Here is a 15,047-nt window from a genome sequence, read left to right as displayed (position 1 = left end):
AGAATTCCTTTGATATCTGTATTGTTTATGACTCGATTAATACAGAAATGAGCAGATGGTATCCTTATGTATTCAGTAGATGTACTGAAATCGAGCCTAGCATTGGCAGATTTGCCAGTGATGTACGAGTTGGCTGATGTCTGCCAGATAAGATTCCAGAATTGTTTTTTATTAGGAAGATAGATTTCAGAATTGAATTGATACCAGGTACTGGTTGTGTTTTAGAATTCAGTACAGAATGATATTGAAGGTGCAGAATGTCACTGAATGAAGTGAAAGAATTGAAAGATCAGTAGAAGAGTACGGGCCAGGAGTTACATTTGATTTAGTGTTTCTCGGTGGCATATTTCAGTATGTTCAGAGATATTCTGATGATTTCATGCTCGTTGTATCTATGACATTTTGATATATTTGCAGCATCTGATTGATTGAATCAAATATCTGAAGATTGTATTGAATACTCTGAGAACTGTGATTATTGTATACAGAAATTATTCAGATAAGAATCCTGCTTGAAACAGATTGTATCCAGAGTATGTGATATCTGAAGTTAGTATACTGATTGATTTTGACACAGTTGAGATTGTGATCAGTGACTGAGAACGATACCGATATCACAGAGATCAGAAATTTCAGAATGTCGGAAAATTTATTTTGGTCTGAGTTGGCAGATTATCTTATACGATTATTTTTTTGTATCTGCTTGAGTATTATTATTGTTCTATAACAGTAGTTGAGACAGCTTGTATTGCTTAAGGGCATATTATATTTGCAGATGATATGTAACGGGCCTAAAATCCTTATCTGGAAATTTGCGGAAAATTTAAAATTTTTCTTTTAAATAATTAAAATTGCCTCATTCATAACTGAACTGATAAATAAAGTTTGATGTTCAAAGTGGCAGCGGAAGAAATTAACATTTTCGGAATAACAGTAAAAGGTTTTTCCAACGATAATTAAAACGTTTGAGCCATCAATTAAAAATAAATGCTGAACTGAGGTCCTCGGGTCCTACTACTGCCGACTCGAGCCTGCTCACCGGTCCCCGCCCTCGGCCCCGGCATCATCAGAACCTATAACAATCAAGTCTAGTGAGTCTAAAGACTCAACATGCATATATCGATAACGAGTAAATAATATAGTAAAATTTCATGGAATAAAAATGTCGTGTCATGAGGCATAATGAAAAAGTGTCGTGTCATGATTAATTATAATACGTGCATAACTTAACTGAAAATATCATGGTAAAAACCGGTAACTGGCGACCGGATTTAATCATGATAGTAAAGTGACCACAAGCCATATCGCATAAATCTCAAAATTTGTATTTTTTCACGTAATATAATTAAATAACTGAATTAAATATCCTGTAAATATTTTACTGTATGGATTGGATTGCTCCCAGGCTCGCTGCAACCTAAATATGCCATGAAAAATATGCAATAGATTTTACTTGACCAAACCATGCAATTAAAAACAAAAAACTGAGACAAATGCGCCTAATGACTTCGTATTTAATCATGACTCCGAACCAACCCTAACCAACACTGAAACATCATGTAGTCATGATTAAAATATGCCTAAAATAATAAAATAATGCTCCAAAAATGGTGAGGGCCGAAATCTAGGTGAATGGAGGCCAAAACATGAAACGCTCTTTCGAGAGTCAATTTGGCACATCGCACCGTAAATTCTCGTACGACCTCAAAAATGATCCGAATGACGAACGGCCAAAAACATGACCTTTCCAACTCAATGAGGCACTTTCCAGTCCAAGGTCATAGGCCAAAAGCCATTCGAGAACTCGAACGAGCCACCGAACCGACACAGCAAGTTGCTGTCCAAAAATACAGCAACTGTGCTTGGTTTGCTTGCGTCGTTTGCGAGGCTAATGGCCATTGGGGCTTGAACCACCGACCAAAACCTCTTAACAACATCCCAAGGAATGATTTGAACCATGGCTAAGGGCCCTAGGCCAGCCACAATTCGAACCACACAAACAAACAATCGAACGTTCCAACCGAGAACAAATTCTGCACGTAGAATGCATTGCTTTTGTTTGGATGTCACTAATCGTTCTAATGGCCATTTGATTGACCATGACACTGATCTAGACATCTTGAGGGCATGGTATGAACCGTGGCTACAGGCCATAGGCCAACCAAGATCCACATCAAACCACCAAAACCGAACCACACATGCTGCACAAAGGGAGAAGCCGAAGGGGGTGCTAGGCTGTTCTAGCGTTTTAATTAAAAACCGATTCACCATGGACCAAGCCACCAAAAGGGCGACTTATTCACGTCATAGACATGCTAGGGAAGTGATATAACCATGGATATAGGCCCTTAGGGCAGCCAAGATCAGATCCTTTCCCCTTGACAGCAAAAACCGAATTTTTGAAGCACAAAATGGCACCGATGGAAAGCTGCTGTCATTTTCGGATTTCATCATGCATGGGGTTTGTTTGAATGGACCAACGTGGTCCTAATGCCTCCTAATACATGTCTAGATGTCGCCTTGGGAGCCTGGAGTCGAGCCAACCACCTGAATATACAAAAACAAGCAAAACCGTGAAGGCACAAGAGGGACCGAAAATCTGCATGTTTAATTTTCTGAAAATTGTTGGTATATTTCGGTTTTAGCATGAAAGTGATGATCATGAAATGTAAAAATAATGATAATAGGACTTGATTGAAGAGTCAAGGAAGAATATATGCATGCCTCGTTTCGTTTGAAAGAAAAACGAAAAGAAGAGACGATCCGGCGCGGAGGAGGTGGAGCGCTTTCTATTCTACCTTGCTTCTTACTCGATTTTCTCCTATCTTCCTAGCTATGGAACCCACGGTTTTTAGCTTTGAAATTCTCTCAGATTTCGAGCAAGGGAGAGGGGGAAAGATGGTTAGGAGAGTGAGGGAAGTGGGTGCAAGATATCGGGGATAAATCAAGACCAAGTCTCCACCTTTTGAAATTTGAATTTGCTTGTTATCAAATGATTTTTGGAGGGATACAAGGGTGGAGTGTGGCTGATTTTTGCATGTCCAACAAGGCTAGGATAAGATTGATCATTAATTAAATGGTGCTAGAAAAAAAATGAAGAGATTATCCTACTAATTAAATACAAAGAAAGGGTCAAAGGTGTTGAGTTGGCAAGGAAATGCTTAGTCATCTAAGGGGCCGAAAATTCATCTAATAAATGGAAGGAAATATTGTTTAGTTGATAAATTTTAATACCTTAAGAGCCTTACCTATCCCTAATTAATTTAGTGAACTAACCCCTTAATTATGGAACTTAAATGAATTTATTTTCTACTCACCTCAAGTAACTTAAATAATTCCTTAAACTTCTTTATTAACTTAAATTAACTTACTTGCTAGCTAAAATAAATTCTGGAAATGATTTCTAAATCTTAAATCTTATCTCTAAACTCCAACTCCAGTCCGGCCTCACTGAAATAACTGAAAGAATAAAATTAAAACTACTGAAATGAAATAATTAACTTTAAAGAAAGGCACTTTAAATACTCATGCAACAAAATCATTTTAATTTAAATACTAGAACTATGCATGGTTTATACGTAGTCTAAGTTACGGGTTCTACATGATATATAGCAGTTGATCAGAACGATGTGATGACATAATTGATTAGTCAGAAGTGACAATATTGCCAGAAATTGCCGTTTTATGAGTGTACTAAACTCACTAGATCAGTATAGATTATTGATATTTCGAATCTGATTGATAGTACCGTTATTCTGAGTCAGTATGTGATACAGATTATTCAAACCGAATTAGAGCTGAATTCGAGAATTACGGCAGTTCAGAGATTTAATCAGAATGTTCAGAACTTAATTTCGATAATCAGAGCAGAACATCAATCAGAGTGACAGATATGTGATTTTATTGTATGAGAATGATTATCTTGTGATGCCAAATGTTTCAGAATTGTACAACAGAATTTGATATCGATAGTCAGAACCGAATACCAGGTAGGTATTTTTCTTTAAGTTATATTCTTAACTGATTTGTTTGTACCAAATGGTTCGAATCTGAAATGACAGATAGGGTCAGAAGCGCACAGTAATGAATTCAGGTTTCATTCTGGTGACTGAGAATGTATAATATTCGGATAGACAGTTTTGATATAGACAGATTAAATCAGTTATGATAGAATTTATACTGAAATGTTGGCAGGAATTGTACTGAAATGTCTGAATTGTCAATAAATGAAGACAGAAAGATAGAAATCCGAAGAATTATTACAGAATTTGTATATTTCTGACTAGACATGGGGAGTATATATTTCCATGAATTTCACTGCCATACTTTCCAGATTGTGATGTAATATGATTGTGATTGACAGATTGTTCAATCTATATCTATTAGTTTGTACCAGATAACGTACAAACATGACCAAATGACACAGATCGATGTCAGAAAAGTGGTCAGAATAACTAGAATGCCGAAGTAGAGTATATCGGATTGTGATTTTGCTTGATTTTGTACTTTTGGCAGAATGTATAGCATGATTTTATCTATGGTTTATAGATTGACGGATAGTTGGAGTAAACTATCTAGATACTGGAGGATATCCAGGAACTGTAGTGCTGGATTTTAGTACTAGTGACCTGATGTCTTGTCACTTTATGAATTATTGTATAATGATAGCTATCAAACGAGTATTGAGATAGCCACAGATAAGACATTGTACAGTGAGTACTGCATATTTCCGCTAAATGTGAATGATATTACGATGATATCTGAGATTGAATTTGATAAAAGCAGAAATCTTTATAAAGAAAATGAAACTGATTCAGAAAAGAATGAACACCAGCTTCGAATGAACCGATTTGATATGCCGACGTTGGATGGTGACGATTGGTATTTAAAGCCAAAGATTGAGTAAATCCTTGAATGGGATAAACAGATTTGATAACAGCTGATGATATGGATTTGGTATGAGCTGTTGATTGGTATATACGGATGTTGTATAGCCTGTATTTGCAAGTAATTTTATCAGAATGGTTTGGTAGACTGAGTTTGCTGAAGTAACCTCTAGTATACATTTCTTCCTTATCTGATTTGATTGCCTGTGATTTCGAGGACGAAATCATATCTAAGAGGGGGAGAAATGTAATGCCCTAGATTGTATGTGGATAAAATGAAAAGATGAAGTGTTGCTTGAAGAAAGAGACCGCACCCGCGCCCCTTTTGATACCGCACCCGCGGTGCATGGAAAGAAAGTTGACCAATTTTACAGTAGGGTCACCGCACCCGCGGTCTAGAAGGAGTGCACCCTGCGGTTAATGTCCAGTAGGGTAGGAAATGTAAAGGGCCTAGAACTTCTTGCTTGAAAATTTGCGGAAAATTAAAAATTTTCTTTTTAAAAGAACTTAAGTGGCCTCATTCATAAAATCACTGGTGAATCAAGTTCAATATTTCAAAATATTGCAGCGGAAGAAAATAAAGTTTGCCAAAAATCACAATTTAAAAATATCCAACGACTGATAAAATGTTTGCGGAATAAAATAACAACTGCTGCTCTGAGGTCCTCGGGTGCCACTACTGCCGACCCAAGCTGGCTCACTGGTCCCCGCCCTCGGCCCTGGCCTCATCAGTACCTACAACAATCAAGTCTAGTGAGCCTAAAGACTCAGCATGCATATATCGCAGGTAACGAGTAAAATTTGAAGTAAAATATGCATGGGATAAAATATCATGTCACGAGGCATGTTGAAAATAATTTGTACTGAGCAATTATAATACGTGCATAACTGAACTGATAATCACAGAAAAAAATGTTTGCTCCTTGGAGCCTGTACTGAAATAACTGGTAAAATTTTCTGTTGAGATTATGTTTTACGCCTGTGGCCCCTGCAATAAGCTGAACTGATCGGTAACTGGCTACCGGGGAGGCTGAAACTGAACTGAGCTGGCCAGTCACTGGCGACCGGGTGGTACCATACTGAACTGATCGGTAACTGGCTACCGGGGAGGCTGAAACTGAACTGAGCTGGCCGGTCACTGGCGACCGGGTGGTACCATACTGAACTGATCGGTCACTGGCGACCGTATAAAATAACACTCCCACATAGTGAATGAACCACAAGCCATATCGCATAAATCTCAAAAATAATCATTTTCTATTTAATGCACGTAAAATAATTAACTGGCATAATGAAAATGTCCCGTAATTTTACCAACTAGATTGGATTGGATCATCCCCAGGCTCGCTGCAACCTAACTGTGCTATGAAAAATATGCAATAGCTTAAACTTGACCAACTATGTAATTTACGTTCAAAAGATGCGACTATGATGCCTAATGACTTTGCATTTAATCATGACTCCGAGACAACCTGAACCGACACTGAACCAACGTATAGTAATGATTAAAATACGCTGAAAAATCATAAAATAATAATCCTAAAATGATAGGGTCGAAATCTAGGTTGAATGGAGGCCAAAACACGAAACGCTCTTTCGAGAGTCAATTTGGCACATCGCACCGTAAATTCTCGTACGACCTAAAAAATGATCCAAATGACGAACGGTAAAAAACATGACCTTCCTAACTCAATGAGGCACTGTCTAGTCCAAGGCCATGGGCTAAAAGCCAACCAAGAACTCGAACGAGCCACCGAACCGACACAGCAACTTGCTGTAATTTTCCAGCAACTGTACAATCGTGTAACTTGTGTTGTTTTTGAGACTACCGGCCATTGGGGCGTGAACCACCGACCAAAGACTCTTACCAACATTCCAAGGAGTGATTTGAACCATGGCTAAGGGCCCTAGGCCAGCCACAACCCGCATCACACCAAAACTCAACCGAAACTCCAACCGAGAACCAACGTGCATGCGTGTGTGTTTTGCTTAGATCGATGTCTTGCGTCGTTCCAGTGGCCATTTGATTGACCATGGAACGATCTAGACATCTAATAGCATGGTATGAACCATGGCTATGGGCCATAGGCCAACCAAGATACATACCAAGCAACAAAAACCGAAACCATATGCTGAACCAATGAAGAAGCCGAATGGGGAAAGGGGCTGTTCTTGTTGATTTGATTAAAACCGATGTAGCATGGACCAAGCCACCAAAAGGGCAACTTATTCACGTCTTAGAAATGCTAGGGAAGTGATCCAACCATGGCTAAGAGCCCTTAAGGCAGCCAAGATCAGATCCAACCCCTTGACACAAAAACTGAAATTTCGAACACCAATCTGCGCCTATGGGAAACTTGATGTCATTTCGGTTTTCCAGCAAGCATGGGGGCTGAATGAATGGGCCAACATGGTCCTAATGCATCCTATTACGTGTCTAGGAGTAGCCTTGGGAGCCTGGAGTCGAACCAATCACCTGAAACTCACAAACCAAGAAAAACGTGAAGCTTGCCAAGAAATATCAAAAATTCTGCATGTGTTGTTTTCAAAATTTTTGACATGGATCTCGATTTTTGCTTGAATAAACAAGATCATGTACTGAAAAATAAATGATAATATGACTTGATTGAGGTTTAGAAAGAATCTAGACATGCCTGGTTTCGTTTCGAAAGAAAACAAACGAAACGACGACGACGCGGCACGGAGGAGATGGAGCGCTTCTCTTGTTCTTTCTAGTTCTCGATTTTTTTCTCCCTTTCTCCCTAGCTATTACACACATTTTTTCTACTGAATAGGGGTCTGATTTCGGTGGGGAGGGAGTGTGATGGAGTGGTTATGAGGGGTGAGGAGGATGGTGCAAGATATAAGGATCATATCAAGACCAAGTCTTCATGCATTTGAATTTTGAATTTGAATTGCTATCAAATGATCTCTTGGGTGATTCTAGAGTATAGTGGCCGATTTTATCATTCCAATCAAGGGTTAGGATAGTGGTCTAGTATTAATTAATTAAGGTGGAAAATAGCTAAAAGAATTAGCATGCTAATCAACCAAGAATGGGTCAAAGGTGAGTTGGCAAGTCCTAGTTTGTTCTTCTAGGGGTGTGGCCGAAAATCTACAAATAAAATGAAGGGGAAATATTGCTATCTAGTTGATAATTAATAACTCTTAAAAGCCTCACTAATCCCTCAAATAATTTATTGAATATAACCCTTAATTAAGTAACTTAAATGAGTTCATTTCTTAATCACCTCAAATAATTAAATTAAATTCTCAAACCTCCCTTTCTAACTTTAATGAACTTAGTTGCTAGCTAAATTAACTTCTGGAAATATTTCTCGAATCTTAAATTCTATCTCAAAACTCCAACTCCAGTCCGGCCTCACTGAAATAACTGAAATGCTAAAAATCAAACTACTGAACTAAAATAATGAATAATTAACTTCAAATAAATGCATTTAAAATAATCATGCAATGAAGTCAATTAAATTTAAAAATCTAGAATTATGCATGGCTTAAACGTAGACTGATTTATGGGTTCTACAATCCTTCCCCCCTTAAAAGAAATTTCGTCCTCGAAATTAGAACTTACCGAATAACTCGGGGTATCGATCTATCATCTCCGGCTCAGACTCCCACGTAGCTTCCTCCTCTGAATGGTTGAGCCATTTGACTTTGACTCGCTTAACCAACTTGTTCCGAAGTTTCTTCTCCTACCGGTCTAGGATCTGCACTGGTCTCTCCTCATAAGATAAGTTCGGAGGAAGCTGCAACGGCTCAAAGTTCAGGACATGCGAAGGATTCGCCATGTACTTCCTCAGCATGGAGACGTGAAAGACATAGTGTACTCCGGCCAGATTCGGCGGAAGAGCCACACGATACGCTAGCGTCCCAACTCTGTCGAGGATCTCAAACGGTCCAATGAATCTCGGACTGAGCTTCCCTTTCTTGCCAAATCTCATGACACCCTTCATAGGTGCCACTTTCACAAAGACATGATCGCCCACTGCAAACTCTAAGTCTCTCCTCCGCTGATCTGCATAACTCTTCTGTCGGCTCTGAGCAGTCCTCATCCTATCACGGATTTTGGCTACTACTTCTGCTGCCTGCTGAATAATCTCTAGACCCAACTCTGCTCTCTCTCCTACTTCATCCCAATGAACAGGAGATCTGCACTTGCGGCCATACAGTGCTTCATACGGAGCCATACCAATAGAAGACTTGAAGCTGTTGTTGTAGGTGAACTCAACCAGTGGCAAGTTCGACTCCCAACTCTCTGAGAAATCAATGACGCAAGCGCGAAGAAGATCCTCCAAACTCTGCAGATCTTTGTACATCTTCGTGCTCCCAGGGTGAATGGAGTACGGGGACGTATGGGCCTCTGATAAGATGTCTGCTCGGATAGAATCACTGCTAGGAACCCATATCCTATCTCGGTATCTCACAATACCGTCGCTGACTGAATACAAAACACTACCCTTGGCTTCATCTCTCTTCTTCCACTGTGCTAACTGCTCATCTGCTGCCTGACCACTACGAATACGGTCAATAAGAGAGGACTGGATAGTCAAGGTAGATAAACGAGGAACTCTACCTCGAGGATAAGTATCAAGATCGAACTTCTGCATCTCAATTTGAAGAGGTTTCTGAATCGTCAAGTGAGCCATCACTGCGACTTTCCTGCTCAAAGCATCCGACACTACATTAGCTTTACCCGAGTGGTAGCTAATGTCACAATCGTAGTCTTTCACAAGCTCCAACCAACGCCTCTGACGCATGTTCAGCTCCTTCTGCGTAAAGAAATACTTGAGGCTCTTATGGTCGGTAAAGATCTGACACTTCTCTCCATACAGATAGTGCCTCCAAATCTTCAAAGCAAAAACTACGGCCGCTAACTCCAGATCATGGGTAGGGTAATTCTTCTCGTGGATTTTCAGCTGTCGAGAAGCATACGCTATCACTCTCCCATGCTGCATCAAAACTGCACCTAAACCAAGCTTCGAAGCATCGGTATACAGAACAAACTCACCAGATCCTGATGGTACAGCCAAAACGGGTGCTGAGATAAGAGCTTGCTTCAAAGTATCGAAGCTCTTCTGACACTCCTCGCTCCACACAAACTTCACATTTTTCTTGGTCAGTGCTGTGAGTGGAACGACAATGGATGAGAATCCCTGAATGAACTTCCTGGAATATCCTGCCAACCCAAGAAAACTTCGGATCTCGGATGCATTCTGAGGCACAACCCAATCTCTGACTGCTGCAACTTTTGCCGGGTCTACCTCAATGCCACTGCTAGAAACAATGTGGCCCAAGAACGCCACCTTCTCTAACCAGAATTCACACTTACTGAACTTTGCGAATAGTTTGTGCTTCTTCAATGTCTGCAACACTGTGGTCAGATGTCTGCTGTGCTCCTCCCGACTCTTGAGTAGACGAGAATGTCATCTATAACACTATCACAAACTGGTCGAGGTACGGCTAAAATACACGATTCATTAGATCCATGAAGATCGCTGGTGCATTCGTCAGACCGAACGGCATCACTAGGAACTCGTAGTGACCATAACGAGTCCTGAAAGCTGTCTTCGAAACATCAGCATCTCTCACCCTCAACTAGTGATAACCGGAACGCAGATCTATCTTGGAGAAAATCGAAGCTCCCTACAACTGGTCAAACAGATCCTCAATCCTCGGCAATGGGTATTTATTCTTCACTGTAACCCTGTTCAACTCCCGATAGTCAATGCAAAGCCTCATCGAGCCATCCTTCTTCTTCACAAATAAGACCGGCGCGCCCCATGGAGAAAAGCTCGGGCGTATGAATTCCTTGTCGAGAAGTTCCTGAATCTGCTTCTTAAGCTCTGCCATCTCTGTCGGTGCTAGTCGGTACGAAGCTTTGGATATCGGAGCCGTACCTGGCATAAGCTCAATGGAGAACTCTACCTCTCTCTCAGGTGGCATACCAGAGACGTCTTCGGGAAAAACGTCTAAGAAATCTTTGACAATCGGAACATCTGAGGCTGACTGGCTGGGTTCCTCGGGGACAGATAAAAAGGTCGCTAGAAATGCCCGACACCCTCTATGCATGAGCTTCCTAACCTGAACATATGGAATAATGCGCGGTAAAGGAAAATACCTGTCCGGCTCAAATAAGAATTGCTCCATCCCAGGCGGTCGGACAAGAACAGATCTCCGCTGGAAGTCTATCAACACTCTGTTCCTCAATAGCCAGTCCATCCCTAGGATGATGTCAAATTCTGGCATCGGTAGCACGATCAGATCCGCATAAACAAGATTACCGTGCAGCTCAAGGTCTATATCTCTTATAACATTGGTGGCTGCCTTCTCCTCGCCTGACGGCAACACTACTGAAAAGGCTGTATCTAGCCCAATGGTCTGGATCTTGAGAAAGTTTGCAAAGACCTCCGAATTAAACGAGTGAGTGGCCTCTGAATCTATCAAGGGCTTGGTAGCGGAACAAGATATAAAAATTCTCCCTGAAAGAGCGGAGCTCTAAGTTGAATCCAGTAGTTACAAGAACTAAACTTATAGACATGCTAAAGTCAAAGTTCTTCTAACTTAAATCCCCAAACTAATACTGAGTAGAGCATGCAATCCTATAACAGTTCTAAGTTCAAAAATCTAAATCCCGATTCCCAAAACGCTGAAATTCGAATAATAACTCAATGCTTAAAGGTACCTGTCAACAACATAGTTTCTGGGTTTGTTTCCGCCGCATGGAGAGCAAAAACTCTGCCTTGAGTAGGCAGATTCCTCTGAGGACATTGCAGCAACATGTGGTCTGGACTGCCACACTTAAAACACTTTCCTGAGCCAGCCATACATGCTCCAGGATGGCGACGTAAGCAGCTGGGACAGACTGGGTGGCTCCTGAGTCCTCGGGGCTGGGCGTCCCCGCTGCTGCTGCTGCTGGCCTCGGTTCCTGGGCGGTCCATGAAAAGGCCTCTTATTCTGCTGCTGATGCTGATGAGGAGGAGGGCGGTGCGGTGCCTGGACTGGGCGCTTGCCCTGGCGATCCCTCTCGATATCCCGCAGATCCAGCTCTGCGGCTAGGGCTTTGGAGACTGCAATCTCATAAGTAGCAGGGTCAGATACCCTAACATCCCGGCGCAAGATCGGCCGTAAACCCACTAGGAAGTGCATCAACTTGGCTCTGGCATCATTCGCGATCAGGGGCACAAACTGACAGCCCCTCTCGAACTTACGGATAAACTCCGTAACCGTCATATCCCCCTGTCTCAGGCTCATGAACTCGGTGGTCAGCCTGGTGCGAACCTCCTCAGCAAAATACTTGGAGTAGAAAACTTCCGTAAAGCGGGTCCATGAAAGTGTAGCCAAAGTCAAGGCTACCGAAGCTCCTTCCCACCATAAGCGGGCGTCTCCAGTGAACAGGTAGGTGGCACATCGGACTCGGTCTGCGTCCCCCAGCTCCATAAACTCGAAGATGACCTCGAGGGATTTGATCCATCCCTCGGCAACCAAGGGGTCAGATGTCCCAGAGAATTCCTTCGGGCGCATCTTCATGAATCGCTCATAAACAGCCTCGGGCCCTGTCGACCTGGCTGCGGCTGCGGCTATGGCTGCGGCATTGTTCCCCGCAAACTGTGCGAAGATTTGTGCCATCCCAGCTAACATCTGGGCACTCATGTCCGGTGGGGGCGGTGGAGGAGGTGGTAGGTCTCCCTCCGGTCTACGCTCCTCTCTGTCCTCTCGGCGAGGCTCCTCCTCTCTGTTGCGCTCTAAAATGCGTCTAGGGGGCATACTGTTCCAACATAACCCATACGTAACTAACATGCATAATTCCATAATTTATTTTAAATGAACACTAAAGTACTGAAAATCTGGAAGCATGCTGACAAAATAATTCATGCTTTAACTAAAATGCTGAACAAAATGCTGAACAGAAAAACTTACAGACCGAAGACGTGGCTTCGTGAGCTTCTCGCGGTCAGTAGTAGTGAAACCCTATACAGAACCACCGCTCTGATACCAACTGTAAAGGGCCTAGAACTTCTTGCTTGAAAATTTGCGGAAAATTAAAAATTTTCTTTTTAAAAGAACTTAAGTGGCCTCATTCATAAAATCACTGGTGAATCAAGTTCAATATTTCAAAATATTGCAGCGGAAGAAAATAAAGTTTGCCAAAAATCACAATTTAAAAATATCCAACGACTGATAAAATGTTTGTGGAATAAAATAACAACTGCTGCTCTGAGGTCCTCGGGTGCCACTACTGCCGACCCAAGCTGGCTCACTGGTCCCCGCCCTCGGCCCTGGCCTCATCAGTACCTACAACAATCAAGTCTAGTGAGCCTAAAGACTCAGCATGCATATATCGCAGTTAACGAGTAAAATCTGAAGTAAAATATGCATGGGATAAAATATCATGTCATGAGGCATGCTGAAAATAATCTGTACTGAGAAATTATAATACGTGCATAACTGAACTGATAATCACAGAAAAAAATGTTTGCTCCTTGGAGCCTGTACTGAAATAACTGGTAAAATTTTCTGTTGAGATTATGTTTTACGCCTGTGGCCCCTGCACTAAGCTGAACTGATCGGTAACTGGCTACCGGGGAGGCTGAAACTGAACTGAGCTGGCCGGTCACTGGCGACCGAGTGGTACCATACTGAACTGATCGGTCACTGGCGACCGTATAAAATAACACTCCCACATAGTGAATGAACCACAAGCCATATCGCATAAATCTCAAAAATAATCATTTTCTATTTAATGCACGTAAAATAATTAACTGGCATAATGAAAATGTCCCGTAATTTTACCAACTGGATTGGATTGGATCGTCCCCAGGCTCGCTGCAACCTAACTGTGCTATGAAAAATATGCAATAGCTTAAATTTGACCAACTATGTAATTTACGTTCAAAAGATGCGACTATGATGCCTAATGACTTCGCATTTAATCATGACTACGAGCCAACCTGAACCGACACCAAACCGATGTATAGTCATGATTAAAACATGCTGAAAAATCATAAAATAATGCTCCTAAAATGATAGGGTCGAAATCTAGGTGGAATGGAGGCCAAAACACGAAACGCTCTTTCGAGAGTCAATTTAGCACATCGCACCGTAAATTCTCGTACGACCTCAAAAATGATCCAAATGACAAACGGTCAAAAACATGACCTTCCTAACTCAATGAGGCACTGTCCGGTCCAAGGCCATGGGCTAAAAGCCAACCAAGAACTTGAACGAGCCACCGAACCGACATAGCAACTTGCTGTAATTTTCCAGCAACTGTACAATCGTGTAACTTGTGTTGTTTTCGAGACTACCGGCCATTGGGGCGTGAACCACCGACCAGAGACTCTTACCAACATTCCAAGGAGTGATGTGAACCATGGCTAAGGGCCCTAGGCCAGCCACAACCCGCATCACACCAAAACTCAACCGAAACTCCAACCGGAACCAACGTGCATGCGTGTGTAGTGTTTTGCTTAGATCGATGTCTTGCGTCGTTCCAGTGGCCATTTGATTGACCATGGCACAATCTAGACATCTAAGAGCATGGTATGAACCGTGGCTATGGGCCATAGGCCAACCAAGATCCATACCAAGCAACAAAAACCGAAACCATATGCTGAACCAATGAAGAAGCCGAATGGGGAAAGGGGCTGTTCTTGTTGATTTGATTAAAACCGATGCACCATGGATCAAGCCACCAAAATGGCGACTTAGTCACGTCTTAGACATGCTAGGGAAGTGATCCAACCATGGCTAAGAGCCCTTAGGGCAGCCAAGATCAGATCCAACCCCTTGACACAAAAACTGAAATTTCGAACACCAATCTGCGCCTATGGAAAACTTGCTGTCATTTCGGTTTTCCAGCAAGCATGGGGGCTGAATGAATGGGCCAACATGGTCCTAATGCATCCTATTACGTGTCTAGGAGTCTCCTTGGGAGCCTGGAGTCGAACCAATCACCTGAAACTCACAAACCAAGAAAAACGTGAAGCTTGCCAAGAAATATAAAAAATTCTGCATGTGTTGTTTTCAAAAGTTTTGACATGGATCTCGGTTTTCTCTTAAATAAACAAGATCATGTACTGAAACATAAATGATAATATGACTTGATTGAGGTTTAGAAAGAATCTAGACATGCCTGGTTTC

This window comes from Primulina tabacum, chromosome 1 (assembly GCF_025594145.1).
Source record: "Primulina tabacum isolate GXHZ01 chromosome 1, ASM2559414v2, whole genome shotgun sequence".
Taxonomy (NCBI): Eukaryota; Viridiplantae; Streptophyta; class Magnoliopsida; order Lamiales; family Gesneriaceae; genus Primulina; species Primulina tabacum.
Note: the sequence above shows the minus strand (reverse complement) of the source record.